Source organism: Chaetura pelagica, unplaced genomic scaffold, assembly GCF_000747805.2.
Source record: "Chaetura pelagica isolate M959 unplaced genomic scaffold, ChaPel_1.0 scaffold401, whole genome shotgun sequence".
Lineage (NCBI taxonomy): Eukaryota > Metazoa > Chordata > Aves > Apodiformes > Apodidae > Chaetura > Chaetura pelagica.
In genome coordinates, this window is record NW_009952259.1 from 20,848 (window position 1) to 35,646 (window position 14,799).

At 41.3% G+C, this 14,799-nt stretch overlaps 1 protein-coding gene across 1 annotated transcript in view; it reads right to left on the bottom strand.

The window, feature by feature from the left end:
- LOC104397475 (protein arginine N-methyltransferase 3-like) overlaps positions 1-14,799 on the bottom strand; it is a 116,720-nt gene that overhangs the window by 17,529 nt on the left and 84,392 nt on the right. The gene's annotated exons all lie outside the window — the stretch shown is intronic.

Consider the following 14,799-nt stretch of genomic DNA (forward strand, 5'->3'; position numbering starts at 1 on the left):
GCCTGAAACAGGTTGTTTCTGTGCGCTTGGCAAGGCGGCTGGCAGCCCGGGGGATGGTTCTCTCAAAACAGGCTGGCTGCCGTGGGAGAGGTGAGGGGAACGACTCGCGCGTCTCGGCTTGTGACCCGAAGTGTAGCCGAGGGGCTCGGTGACGTGGTTTTAAAAAAATTAGACGGAAAAAACAAAGCTGCAGGCTTATCACCCGAATAAGATACTACTTGACATTCTAGGTAGGGTAGCTGGGTGATCAAATCCCCATTTTCTCACCGCTTTGTGCCGCACTGAAACGTTGGTCCTTCCCACTGGTTGCACGTCAGTCCTGAGCAGCACAGGGTGGAGCAAATGCCAAAGTTAGAATTTTTGCAATTTGTAGCCTCGCAGGGCATAAATTCACCCCTGTGCTGCTAGAAATACTTCCAAAAATAATGAATTTGCTGCCTTGAATCTGACTTGCACCTGACCACCTTACATGACTAGTAATTGCCCTGGTCTGGATCAGGTGGCTAAATGTGGCGGTTGTGTCTCACAGCTAACAAGGACACAATCTGTTGCCTCAAATGATGTGAGGAAGCTCCCATAGCTCATCACTGCTGTTTAGCTTTTTTAGGGTCATACATGGATTTGTGAATGTCATCGATTCATAGAATATGCCGAGTTGGAAGGGACCCGTCAGGATCGTTGTGTCCAACTCCTGTCCCTGTGTAGGGCACCCCAAGAATCACCCCATGTGCCTGAGAGCATCATCCAAGTGCTTCTTGTACTCAGGCAGGCTTGGTGCTGTGACCACTTCCCTGGGGAGCTTGTTCCAGTGCTCAACCACCCTCTGGTTGAAAAACCTTTTCCTGGTATCTAACCTAAACCTCCCCTAACCTTAAAGAGATTTGCTCTCTTGCAAAGACTTACAGTCATTTTAAAATAACAACTTGTATTATTTTTCAAAACAGGTATCTGTGAGAAAATTAAAATAATCCTTTTTTCTACACCCATTCAGTTATCAAAGTCAGGGTGTGCTGCGATGGTCCTTCAGGACATCCAATATGTCCCTTAGAAGCAGATTTGCCAGACTGTCCTTCTTTGGTCCACATCACAGCATGGTCTCACAACACATCAAACAGATTCCTTTTTCAAAGGAAACAACCAGACTGCTCCAGGACTCCAGGTCACAGGACCAAACTGCAGGTAGCCCGAAGTTAAAATCTGCAGGCATCCAAGTACTGGTTTTCAGCACCAAATGTTTTGCTACACTTCATGTACCCCACTAGCTGCCAGGGCAAACATGGCAATAGTCTCCTCCCTTTTCATCTCTAATCTTATTTTTTGCAAGAAGCAATTCTGCATTATATTTTACAAAGATTTAATCCGTACTCGATATGTAGCACTGGGCATCTATGGAGGTACTAACTGCTGGTTAGTACATGATACTTAATTGTTTCTCAACAGTGGCAACAAGAGCATTCATCATCCTCACTAAAATTTTTGGTCGTTTCTAGAGGGATGGAACCAAGGGTCAGATTCCCATCTCATTGTTAGAGTGAAAATTCAGTGATCTTTGCTGAATATAAAGGGAAAGATATTTGAACTGATTGATAAGAAAAAAAAAAGGGAGGGAGGGGAAAAGAATGCAGAATTCAGAAAGGAAACCTGGTAGTCTCAATTTATTTTGTCTGGATCACAGTCTCGATTTCTAATCTATGCTTGCAAATCTGTCCCATGTAGCTTAATTTTCACTTCCCCTTACTTTCCTGTCTCTTAAAGCTAACAAGGCATTTAATATGGTAGTAATTAAACAGATTGGGCTTGCCTAGTTATAGGCAAATCCAAAGGGACATGAAAAATCTAAATACAGAAACTGGTTTTAGATAAGACCAGAATGACAGGTTTGAAAAAGGAAGTTTAATCTGAGCTACTAACCCAGACTATTTTTGGGTTTTGTTTTTAAATTCCGTATCTATTCAGTATTGCTTCTACAGGTATGACAGGAGAACACTGATTCTGCAAACACTGCTTAGTGGTGCAAACCAATGCTTCTCATGGGTTGTTTTTCCTTACATAGCAACTCAGTACTACTCCTTGAATAAGGATTAGTGCGAAGTGCTGGCAAAATACTGTGTGCGCTTAGTGGACTGAAGGAATTTAGTCAAGTCAGATGCTTCTACCTTATTCTCCCAAAGTAAGGTCTGATCCCATGAAAGAAACAGAAGGGATGCAGAATAATAAAACATACTTTTCCTCTCCTCTTGCTGAAGCAGCTAATTGCAGAAATAGATTTCCCAGCCACTGCTCTGTCAGTAGTGCTCGGGGTGATAGCAGCAAAAGCAGAAACAGCAGCTCCTTTGTGTTTTACTGAAATTCTCCCCCAGTGGAGGGGCAAGGGGTCACTGATTGCATAGTCTTTGCTCCACTGCACACCCTCAGCTATTGTTGAGTCCACTCAGAGAGCAACAGTCTGAATGTGCCACACAGCCTTGCAACCAAATCTTCTTTTTTTTATGACTTGAATTAAGATTCTCAATAAATGTAAAGCACCTGTTCGTGTGGCTTACTGCATATAACATGTCGGGTGAAGACTCTATGAAATCCTGCAGCAGAAGTGTATCATTTACACCAGTACCTCCTGAAATATGATCATCTTTGTTACAATCTCCTAATCCTTTTAAAGGGATTTGCATGGTACAGGAAGATTTACAATGTAATGGATTACTATTTCAATAATCTGGGCCGAGGGGAAGAAACTTCAAATATTTACCATTTTTTACTGCATCTTAAACTGTTTTCCAGATCTGGAAACATGACACTGGGGAGGCTGTTGGGAGAGCGTTTGCACACAAAATGTGGTATCAACATGTTGCTTTGTTTCATCTGGATTTCCAAGCACGTGTAACTTTATTCTCTACCTGCATCACTCTTGTGTGACCACAGAGCTTGTCACCACTCGAAAGCACAGGAAGTCTGGTCACAGAAATTGTGTAGGAAACAAGTGAAACATTTTTGAGCAAACTATTGTTAAGTAGTTAAGACTTCATGCTTCGTAAAGTATGTTACAAAAAAAAAGAGAGAGAAAATGTTTAAAAAATAATATTAGGAAACCAAGTTACTTCTTAGTCAGCCATGTAATCAGAGTTATATTTTTTCAATTTTAACCACTCAAGATCACCAACAGAACAGGCAACTGCATAGAACTGTGATGCTGAAGACTGGAGATGATTTTTCAAAAGCATTTTTTATCTAGAAAGCTCAAACTGTCTGAACTTTTACACTGCACTCCTCAGATATGAAACCCAGCCTGCTACTAAGTGCCCAGAACGACACTCCCAAAAGCCCAGAACATGGTCACAAATCCACTCCTGTGCTCAGTTCTCTCATCCCAGTTTAGTTCATTTTTATGAATGATGCCAGCTCTTTGTGGCAAGGAGTCTAAAGGCAGGTAGCGGCTTTTTCATTAAGACTTTAAGATGTGCAGCAATGAGGATGTTCTCACAAATCTGTCACTTCCCAACATCACACAGCACTGAAATGCAGAGCTGCAGCAGGGGTAGGTGCACCAGAAAGCTGCACAGAAAGCTCATGTTTTGCAGAGGGGGAGCACTGCAAGCAAAACATCATTGATGCCCATGGCCTCCTAACACCTCTATTACTCTCTTAGCTGGAAGGTGAATTTAGACTCTGTGAAAATAATGAAGAGCTTGGAAAGATTTAGGTGAACCATAAATGGAACATATGAGTGCCAGTTAGTAAACAGAGGGAACAAGCTGTAGGCAAAATTAATTTCTTTTCTCTATCATCAGGAAAAATGAGGGATATTGCAAAGAGAATTGCTAATATGGATTTACATGCTTGGTTACCATGCTCAGTCAGTTTAAAAGTTTCATGAAAATGATGGTCATATTCCCCTTCGTATAATTCTGAACTCAGATAACTGGCTGAGATGTTCTCATCTGGGCAAAACCCAAGGACCCCTGTGTAGGGCTCACCCTGAAGGAAGGGTCAGGTTTAGTCTTGAGAGAAAGAACAAGCCTAGATCTGCAGCTGGAGTGGGACTGGGAGGGGCAGCCAAAGGGAAGCATGGGCTGCAAAACAGAATGTTTTCATCTGAAGGGGGGGCAGGTTTTGCTTTGTTGGGATTTATTTGTCACTTGGGTTTTGTTTCATTTTCAACAAAAGCTCACCCTGGCATTAGGGTTAAGGATGCCTTACAAAGTACGGGACTCAGTATATTACACAGTTACTTTTGAGTACTCTCCGCTCTTCATTTTCTTTGCTTTAACATTTCTCAACCTGTCAGAATGACAAAGGAAATACAAATTCTATCACTTTCTTACATCAGATCAGCAAACTGGTTAGGTGGGCTTTTTTCTTTCCTCTGTTATTTAGTCCCTACTAGACTGGCTAGTTAAACCAGTTCAGTTCAGCAGTCCTCAGTTAGCACCTTTGGGGAACAGCAAATAGCACGTACAGCCAGAAACGTAGCACTGTTGGTACAAATGCTGCTACTGACTGTTTCCTTAATGAGGGATTAAACAAAACCAATCTCTGCTGCAACTGGGGCAAATCTACATTGTAGGAAAAAGAGTCATGCTACTTGGAGATAAAATATATTTATGCAGCTATGGAAATGCTTCCATAAAATGTGCATTGTGCAGCAGCATGGGGAATACAGGGCAATTGATGGTGCTGCAGACCACTGGGATCCAACTGAGATAACTCCAACCAGTCAATGCTAAAAAAATAATAAAATACCCAAAGGTTTAGAAAATTACTGATCTTCAGAGTGACTGTTGATGTTTAAAAGGTAAATGCAGATAAAATACTCAGAAGCATCTTAAGGGTAAACCAGTGTTTACAGAGAAAATATCTGTAAGTAGTTCAGACTTTTCTATCTCTTGATACCTGCGTTTCTACAAGGAAAAAATACTTGAACTTAGAATAAATTACTGTTAAGATAAACTACAAAAGAAATCTTATCCTCATCTGAGGTAAAATTAAGTGTTTACTTCAGACCATGTCTTTACCAGGAAAATATATGGTCTCTTCATTCAGAGTGAGGACGGGCATTCTGTGGCGTTCAGATCAGCCTGACCTGTTGGTCAAACTACTGGAACTATGGGGCCTGTGCATTAAAAATAAACCCTCAAAAGCAACTATTTGGGACAGTGTTTTTTTAAATATCTACAAGATATTTTCACAAATCACACAATCACTTAGGTTGGAAAAGACCTTCAAGATCATCTGGTCCAACCATAAACCCTTCTCTCCCAAGTCCAGCTCTAAGCCATGTCCCCAAGCACCACATCTAGATGGCTTTTAAACACACCCAGGGATGGTGACTCAACCACCTCCCTGGGCAGCCTGTTCCAATGTCTGACAATCCTTTCAGTGAGAAAGTTCTTCCTGATGTCTGGCCTAAACCTTCCCTGGCACAGCTTGGGGCCATTTTGTGTCACACTAGCAGATGTTAAGCATTTAGCAAGCTCTGGATGTAGATACCTAGGTGAGTTTCTTAGAAACTAAAGCTCTTCTTGTGAGGGGCATCTGAGCATCTGAGAACATCAGGTCCACCAGAACCAGCTCTGGTCTGTGCTTATGAGAGGTAACAAAATGAAGACAATGAAAAGTTGAAGTGTGCCAGAAAAGATTCAATTCTTTAAGCCCAAAATAGCAGATAGAAAAATTTAGAAGTCAGAAATTAAAAGAGCACTAGTTCGTGTTTTCATAGCTATCTAAGGAATCTAGTTCTTGGTGCCAAGATTTCCAAGGGCTTGAAGGAGTGTCTTTTAGAGCAGGACTGAAATGGAAGTAGAGTAAGAGGGAGAAATTTTGTAGATTCCAGGATGATAGGGACCAAGAGAAGAAAGTCATCCTTCTCATGTCTGTTACATACACAGTGTAAATGATTTACCTTTGTGTGCATTAGACCACAGCCCAGTCTCTCTATTTTGGTGGATGTAACAAAAATACAGGGATTTCTTTGTTCAGCTCCACTTTCCCTAAGTTGTGACTGCCCCAGCAGAACGAGGAACAGTATTGATGACCATGAGTACACAAAAACAAGTTAGAAGTCAGAGAAAGAGAGAAAAACCAGAAAGCGGAATCAGACATGGGAGCATATCCACTGACACTGCTTTTCTTGCAAAGTCATTTTTACATTTCCAACAAAGATGGGAAGGAGCCTCCATCATACTGAATTATTTAAAAATAAATGTCATAGTTAACAGGCGTGAATTCAGTGAGTTGCTTGCAGCAAAGAATGTACTATTTTACTTTCATCTCTCCATCCAGAAAAACTGGAGAGACTTAGACAATGATTTTGACAACGCACAGACTGGGAATATTTCAGATGTTTGAGGTTTCAAAACATTTCTGGCCACTGTTCACTTAAATTCAGTGGAGGATCCATAAACACAGGATTTTCCTATGTTATTAGTATAGAAAACATAGTTACTCTCTTTTGATGCAAGCTTTTAATGAAAACACTTTGCAGAAGATACCAGCCAGCTTGGGAAAATTATTTTCTCAGACATGATCTAGCTACCTTCAAGGCTTCTCCCAGAGGCCTAAAGAATGTAAGAAAGAGGAAAAAGAATGACTTACCCTGCACAAATAGTTTACATAAACAATACTAAAAGATAAATGAGTAATCAAATGCTTTTTACAGCAGATAAACTGAACTATCTATTGTAAATCAAACAGCAAGTCATTAAGTAGCCTTAGATTAGTGATTTGATTCTTATGCCAGCTTGTTACAAGTTCTCTTAGTTTAGTGTTTCTGTTGCCAGATTTTTGCCTCTTTCACTGAACAAAATAACATAAAAATGAAAATATCCTTCAGTAAAACTGCAGATTCTCCTGATAAATATTAATTCCCACTTCTTAAAAAGGTGCTTGTTTGAGGTATTATGAGTAGTAGCTATGTGTGTTAAATCTCCCATTCTTTGTACGAGCTTCTTTAAAAAAAAAATCAATGAACCAACCAATGAGAAGTGCCTGGACCGACGCTGTCTCCCTCGGTTAATCCAGGGCCAGTAGAGGGATAATTTGATTAAACTGGGACCCTAATTTATTTAGCTTTAGTTCTGGATCAACCTCTTCTTAATAGAGTGCTGTCGTCTCCAATTGTTTGATGAAAATTAAAGTGACATAAATACCATGGGACTTTTTCAATCTGATTAGTCAGCTAACTTGCATCAATACTACCCCAGCCATCAGGCGCTGGCGTCCTTCCTTTCACCGGCCTCACTAACAACTGACAAGTTCTCCTTGAAGACCAGGCACCCACGCTGCCACTCAGACCCCCACACTTAACCCATCATCCCTCCTCAATGGGTCTTGTTTGACAAGGTGCCCACACCTTTTTCCATTGCTGTTCATCAGACAAAGCTAAATATTGTTTTATTAGCAATCAATAGCCTGTTAATCCCAAACGATTTCACAAATCCACTGAGCTCTCAAAGCTGATTATAAACGTTTGGGGTTGTGGTTTTTTTAAGCTGCTAAATTTCAGATGGATTTTCTCCTCCCCTCCCAACCCTCCTGCTCTGATATGGGACATTGTAGCTGCTAAACAAAGCTATAGAAGCAAAAAAAGCTCTCTTGTCTTTAATGTTACCTTCAACTGGACATTCACAAATGTCAAAGTTTTGCAGTTTAAACATGATGACACCTGTGCCACCAAACCCTTAGCAGATTTGCTAGTGCCTCCACTTTCTATCCATCAGTTTGAAACCAAAGAGTAAGAGAACTTCTGAGCCTCCCTTTTCTTTTTACAGCAATCTGGTAAATTCTTGCTTAGCCTGCAGGCTGGGGAACTAAGGATTGAGAGAAAGAGAGAAATGAGCTGCTTTGGTTCACAGCATATAAAACACTAACCAGGCGGTCTGATGCAGTAGTGAGCAATGTCCAAGTCACAGACAAAATGCTTGGTCACACCTGGCACACTCTGATGATCCCTTTGCATGTTGGGTCATGGATGTATCTTCTGTGAGACACAAGGGGAACAGCAATTTCAAACACACTTTCTCTTGGATTTACCCTTGCTTCCACCTACTGCCTGCCAGCCTTTGCCCTGGGGACACTGATCAGGATAGCAGGTAGCAGATGATAGTTCACTTACATGATGTGGTATAAATCACCAGGCCAAGGCAGACAGGCAGTTTTGGTAGGCACATACAGAGCCTGTGAAGCTCCCAGAAACAAGCTGCTGATTGTCAAGGCCAGGGAGCTGGCTTTGCAGGTCTGGGTTATCTTCTGTATGCCCCTGCTGAATTGTTGTTCCTCTAGAATGTGCTCCCACCGCAGCAACATGGAAAGGGATGTTGACAAGCTGATGCCTCAGCAGAGTTGCACATATCCTGCTAAAAAAAAAAATACCCTGCCAAACAAATCCTGAAATGGGTGGCTTTGACTCTTTAGTATGAGACAGTTAACTCTAGTGAAAGTTCTTTTTGACACTGAAGGAGTTAACTAAGCACCAACATGGACTAAGCACACATTTTCTGCTTTTTGTGCAGGGACTTAACATATCCAGATTGTGTGTTAAGTGGAAGGGAAAAACTATTGCAGCTGATACGATCCTCTGGGATGTCTCTTGAAACAAAGCATAGATTTCCTAGGTCATCAGCCTTGACAACTGAGTACCAGTTCTGATAGACTGTAAATGTAAAGTTTCAGAGGCAACATTTCAAATCAGTAGCTACCAAATGTTGACACAGTTACTGTGAATGGATCTGCTTGGAGTGAAATGTTAAAATAGCTCCAAATCTGACTGTGTCTGTTTTAAATGGCTCCTTCATATAAGCTCAGGCCTTTTATGGGTTTATCTCAGACTCTTCTTTCAACAGACTTATTCTGTTAAGAGAAATACCTATCCTGTCAAAGATATTCATCAAAACACTGGAACATACTGACAAAAAATACACTTACTCAGAATTTTCAAAAAAGGTTCACATTTTACATTTCAGATATTTTAAATAGAGTATGTAAGCTTCTGCCAAGCCAAATAAAGCAGCAACTTCTTGTTACTCTATGGCTATTGTGCATGACCCTGTTGCATTTGCCAGTGGTAAAAATGGGCCTAAAATGTTGACGAATATTTTTTAGTTTAGTATTCTTAACAATAAGAATTAACAAGAAAAAAATAAAATACTCACTACAGTAAGTAGTTGCTGTAATGTACAATGCCTTTCCAAAACCTCTATTTCACAGGCCAATGACAATAACTTTAGAAAAATTATTGCTGATTCAAGAGCTGCTCTCTGCTGCTCTTGAGTTCTAGGATAAAACAATACTTTGTTTGTGTCAAACTTTTTACGAGGTTTCAGTATATTCTCAAGCTGGCTATTCTGCACAGCAACAGTCCTGTAGTTTCTTTTAAAAAACTAGTGATGAAAACTGCAGATGTTGCATGGTGCAATAGCATGGACTGTTGGAAACAGAAGAGTTTGCTCTTTTTAAATAAAATTCTTTTTACTCAATAATGGAGAAAAATGCCATCGATGTCTTAACTTTTTATCTAGTCACTCTTTAAGGAGTATTTGAGCAGTTAAAACCACACAGGCAATGAAACCTGAAAGATTTTTTTTGAAAGCACAGTGAGAAACGTAAAGAGGTGCTAAAGACTGAAATTGGAGAGTTCTGCTGCACTGTGAGGTCTGGGTAGGTCCAGGCTGCAGTGTCTGTACAAGCCAACTCAGGTATTGAAAGTCTAACCAGAGCAGCACAAACCTCTACACTCATTACCTTAATAGATGATGGATGGGTAGCTTTTCAATTCTTGCTCAGCATACTTTTCTGCAAAGTTGTCTACATTTCCCTTTAATGCAATATTGTCTACTGGAAAAGTAGCAAATTAATTATATTTTTCAGGAAAGGAGAGCTGGTTTTGTTGGTGTTGGTGCTGGGTTAGCCTCAACTGTATGTGGTGGACACACACAAGATTCTTTTCAGAAGACACTAAACCAGAGTCTCCATGCGAAGTACACACTAAATATGCTCCAACAGCAGAACTGAGGGTCTAAACCAATGCCTGCTTGCTCAGGCAGCTCCAAAGTACAAGAGTGGTGCAGACAGTGAATCCAGGGGGACCAGACTAAACCTGATCTAGCACATCAATCTCTTGAACTTAATGTGGTGTGGATGCAAGAGCTTCTGCATCTCTTGCTTCTGTTTATTGACCCTAAGAAACCACTGACTAATGTAAACATAACATGATTTGTTGTCAGGCTGAGCATGCTGTTATTCCAGAGTTCTTTCCCAGAGGAATAATCCCTGTGAATCATTACAAATTGTCACAATTTGGAGTAATTCCTCTAACGTTTCCTGGGGTGCTGGGGGTCACCTGCCTCTGCAAAGCGAGCGTTGCTGTTCATTAATGCTTATGCACTGGTACAAAATGTAGGTCATCCAGCTTGTTTACTGAACTCTGACTGGCAGCCAAATCATACAGCTGGAAGCTGAGGCAGATGTTCAGCAGCTGTTACGAGCAGGAAGGAGATTTACTGCTTTGCTCAAGTTCTCTAAACCACTGGAGACAGCAGTTAGGCAGTTTTGCGATGAATTGATCAGGCACTGTTGTTTCTTAACCTTGGCTTTGAGTAGACGTGACTTGGTTTCTGTAATGGCCTTAGCATTTGTATGCCAAAGCTTTGTCTTCTGACCTTTAAAAGCCCAGAACTGTGTAACATCACACTCAAAGAAGCTCAAGACCAAATCTACACCCAGATCCAGGGTAGAATTTGTAATTCCCAAGCAGATTCATCTGGATTTATAGTAGTTATGTGAAATTACAGATGAGTCTCAGTGGCTTTAAAGATAGTGGCTTATTTTGACTTTCAGCTTCCATGCTTAGAAATAGCTGACAGTAATTCATTCTTCTATTAATATGCCTTTTACTGTTGCCCTGAGAAGAAATCTGTGATTGCAAAACCATGGAAAATTAAGTTGTCAAAAAACTTAAGAATTTTTAATGTCATTTTGAAGAAACATTATCAAAATCTGTTGGTATAATTGAGGGAAGAAAGCCCTACTCAATATGTGGCTTGAACTGCTTAAGTGAGAAAGACACCCCAGTGACCCCCTGGTTTGTATATAGCACCAGAGGGCACTCTGGGACAAGCAACAATTTCTATATATTCATCTAGATTTTTCCATATTTATTCAGCCTTCCATATTATATAAATATCTATATGATAACAACCTTCCAGTACTTGAAGGGGGCCTGCAAGGAAACTGGGGAGGGACTTTTTATAAGGACATGTAGTGAGAGGACATGGGGTAATGGCTTTAAACTGGAAGAGGAGAGATTTAGGACAAAATTCTTCACTATGAGAGTGGGGAGACACTGGCACATGTTGCCCAGACAACCTGGGATGCCCCATCCCTGGAAGTGTTCAAGAGCAGGTTGGATGAGGCTCTGAGCAATCTGGTCTAGTGGAAGGGGTCCATGCTCATGCAGGGGGGGTGGAACTAAATGATCTTCAAGGGTCCTTCCAACCCAAACCATTCTATGATTATGATTCTTGTGGACTACAATGTTTTCTTTTAAGTGCATCAACTCTCATTTTAAAATTAGTTGCTCTTCTTGTCACTAGCCTTTCCTGAAAAAAATTAGTCTAGACCTCATTTTTCTAGTGCTCATTAACCATTTATTTCTAAACTAGCAGGTGGATGGAGCTGCCGTGGCAGAACAGAGGCAGAAGGACAGGACACTTCACAGCTATTGCTGCTCCAGGGGCCTGCGAGCCTGCTCTGCTGCAAGCAGGACAAGGGGAAGGGGCTGCTGGCACACCCACCAGCAGGCCACCCAGCTGTGACCTGGGGACAAGTTCTGCTATCCAGCATTTCATGTCCCCAGCCAGCTCTGCCAAGCCCTTGGAATCAGCTGCAGGCTGTGAAACGGAGCTGCACCTGACACATACAGTGCCACTGGAGCGTGTAGACTAAACCCTGCGGGCTGTCGGTGCCAAGCCCAGCAGTGCTCGTGTGAAGGCTGCAGGGTCACCTCTGTGTTTGTACATCCTGGTTGCCAGAGGTTTCAGGCTAAGCCCTTCCTTCCTGCTTTCCAGAAAATTCTGAATTTGCTGAATCCAGCATTTAGGGTGGTGGGTGGATGTAACTGGGTAGCCTCACACCTGCTTGAGGAGCTTTGGGATCCGAACAGCTATAAAATGGTCAGGATCCCTAAAGGTTTTCCACAAGGCTTCACTGGAGTTCGAACTGCCTGCCTGTAAAAGCAGAGCATCTTGCAAAACTTCCAAAATGTTTAGGCAACGAATGCCTAATGCTCTGGAAAGTTAAGAGTATCCACTTTTTCTGTATCTTTTGGGTGAAACTGAGAGCAGAATCTGCCTGAGCAGACAAAATTAACTTAGTTATATGTTCTTCTAAGTAGCTGGGCACAGAAATAATTTTGTTCTTTTTTTATTAAACGTTCGTGGTACAAAACCAGATGCTTTCTCTGCACCGGGGATGTGTTTCCCAAACATTTTCCTGCAGTGGACGCAGGAGGGCAGTGAAGTTCCAGTTTGGATTCAAACATCCCTGAAGCAGATGGTCTTACGATATGAAGCAAGCTCAGCCCAAGCCCAGTCAAAGTCACTATTCCAGTTTAAGGATGGTTTCTGCTCTTTCCTTCATTATCACACTTGGCAACCCACTGTAGTTACACTTTTAAAACCAAATATATTTTCCTCAATCTCTGCATGTCCAGCAAGTGCCTGTACTGCCAAAGGAAAAAGAAAAGGGAATGGAGGGGGAAGGACGCAAAGGGAGGGGATAAAAGGTGGGGGAAAAGGGGAAGGAAAAAAAAAAGGGGGAGGAAGAGGGTAAAAGGAGGGAGAAAGAATGCAGGAAAGGGGAAAAAAAAAAAGGGGAGGGGGGGGGAGAAGAGGAGAAGAGGAGGAAAAGGGAGAAAAGGAGATGGGAGGAGAGAGAAGGAAAAGAAAAGTTGCCAAATATTTCTTAAGTTTAAGGAAGTGGATCTGTCAGTGCTGCTGGGGATTAAATCCTGGATGCTGGTCACCTGCAATTGCTCACATGTCCTGTGCTGTTTGTAAATGCTCAGCCCTCCTTAAGTTGAACACAAAAGCAGACCAAGCGAGTCAGAAATTGATCTTTCCAAAGGCACCAATTAACAGCTCTGCCAGATAAAGCTCTTCAAGCTCCTTCCAGACTGCAATCAGTATTAACCAGTAACAAATACACTACATACCAGTTTCAACAAGACAGGGTTGTGTGCAGAGGCCTCTCATCCGTAGCAAAGGGAGCCCATCCTGGTTTGAGATTAAAATAAAATAAATAGACTTGCTTTTGAACATGTTTCTCGGTGGTTTTCAACATGTTAAAAGTACAGGGCAGGCAGAGACTATCAAGAGTTGTTAAGCCTATAACAAAAAGACAGATGCCAGTGTACTGAATTTTGGGGGGTTCAAAACTTCATTGCTAATGGAATTAATTATTACTGGAAAAGAAGACTAAATGTTCTGCCCACAATTTAATGTCATCTTTAACAGGCAATGAAAAGATCCTGGTATTGATCAAAAGGGCAAAACTACAGCTTGACAACTAAACTGAAAAAGAGGGCCAGATTCCACAGACAAACTCTGGTTTCACTGATTTGGTTTCTCCCATCAGGGAAAGGTTTTAGTTTCTCCCTGTAATGCTCTCTTCAAGCTTTGCTGAGCTGGCTCACTGGGGAAGTGCAGGCATTGCTCGTGCCACACAGAAATAAACCACTGTGCTTCAAGGCATCCCAAAAAGTCAGGCAGGATGACAGCTCTTGTATACATACATAAATATATCTCAGAAAGTTTACCTGAGGTAACTTTCTGCAGTTTTAAAATGTGGGAAATAAGTAAAGGAAAGAACCAGTTAATGATATTAATATGATTATTTTTTCTGGTAACCATTTTGGCAGATTTGTTGGGTTCCCTTCTGATGTTCGTTCAAATTTCCCCTGTCTCATTCTGTTTATTTTTGTCTATTCATTTTTCAGTGGTTCTTCCAGTCAGATACCTTTGTGGGAAGGCATTTTGCAAAGTAAATGGCCAAAAACACCCAAACAAAAGAGTCAGTGAAGTAAAGGAGAAGTTTGAGGCAATGAAAATTACTCTATTTGGGGCAGTAATTTGGCAGCCCTAAGCACTTTCTTTTTTTTCCCCAGCACATTGAGGCAAAGTGAAAAAAAAACTGTTGTTATCAGGATATTAAGCAAATTCTTCCCTTGTGCAGAAGCAGAGGAATGAGGTGTTCCTGAAACCTCCCCAGGACCACTCAAGGTTCTGGATCCCATCACATACTAGACTGGTAAGAAACCTTTAGAGCATATGGCCACACAAGCTGGATGACATTTTACCACTGGTACCACACAGCATGCCCAGCACATGGTGGCATCACACAAGATCTCACAGAGTCTGTTGCAGCCACATCAGCAGAGCAGGTTTTGTGCTGTACTAGTTCTTCATCAGGAAAATGTTTCTATTAAATTCTATAGGTCATCCATTTGTGGTGCTTCCTAGTCTTTTCTTGTGTGATCCTTTTGATGGGTGATTTTTTCCTTGGGAATATATATACCTATATATATATATATACTCATTGGGAGATTTACAGAAATTGTGGAAATAATTTATTGTATCTGTAGCCATCATTTTATACTGTTATTTTATGAGCGCTTCTAACTAACATGCTAGTGAGGTGCATTCTACCTTACTATATATTTCAAATTTCAGCTTACTAAGTATTAAGACTGAAGTGTTGTCAAGAAATCACACAATTGCTTAGCACATTTTGCCTCTTTGGTTCATCTCCAGC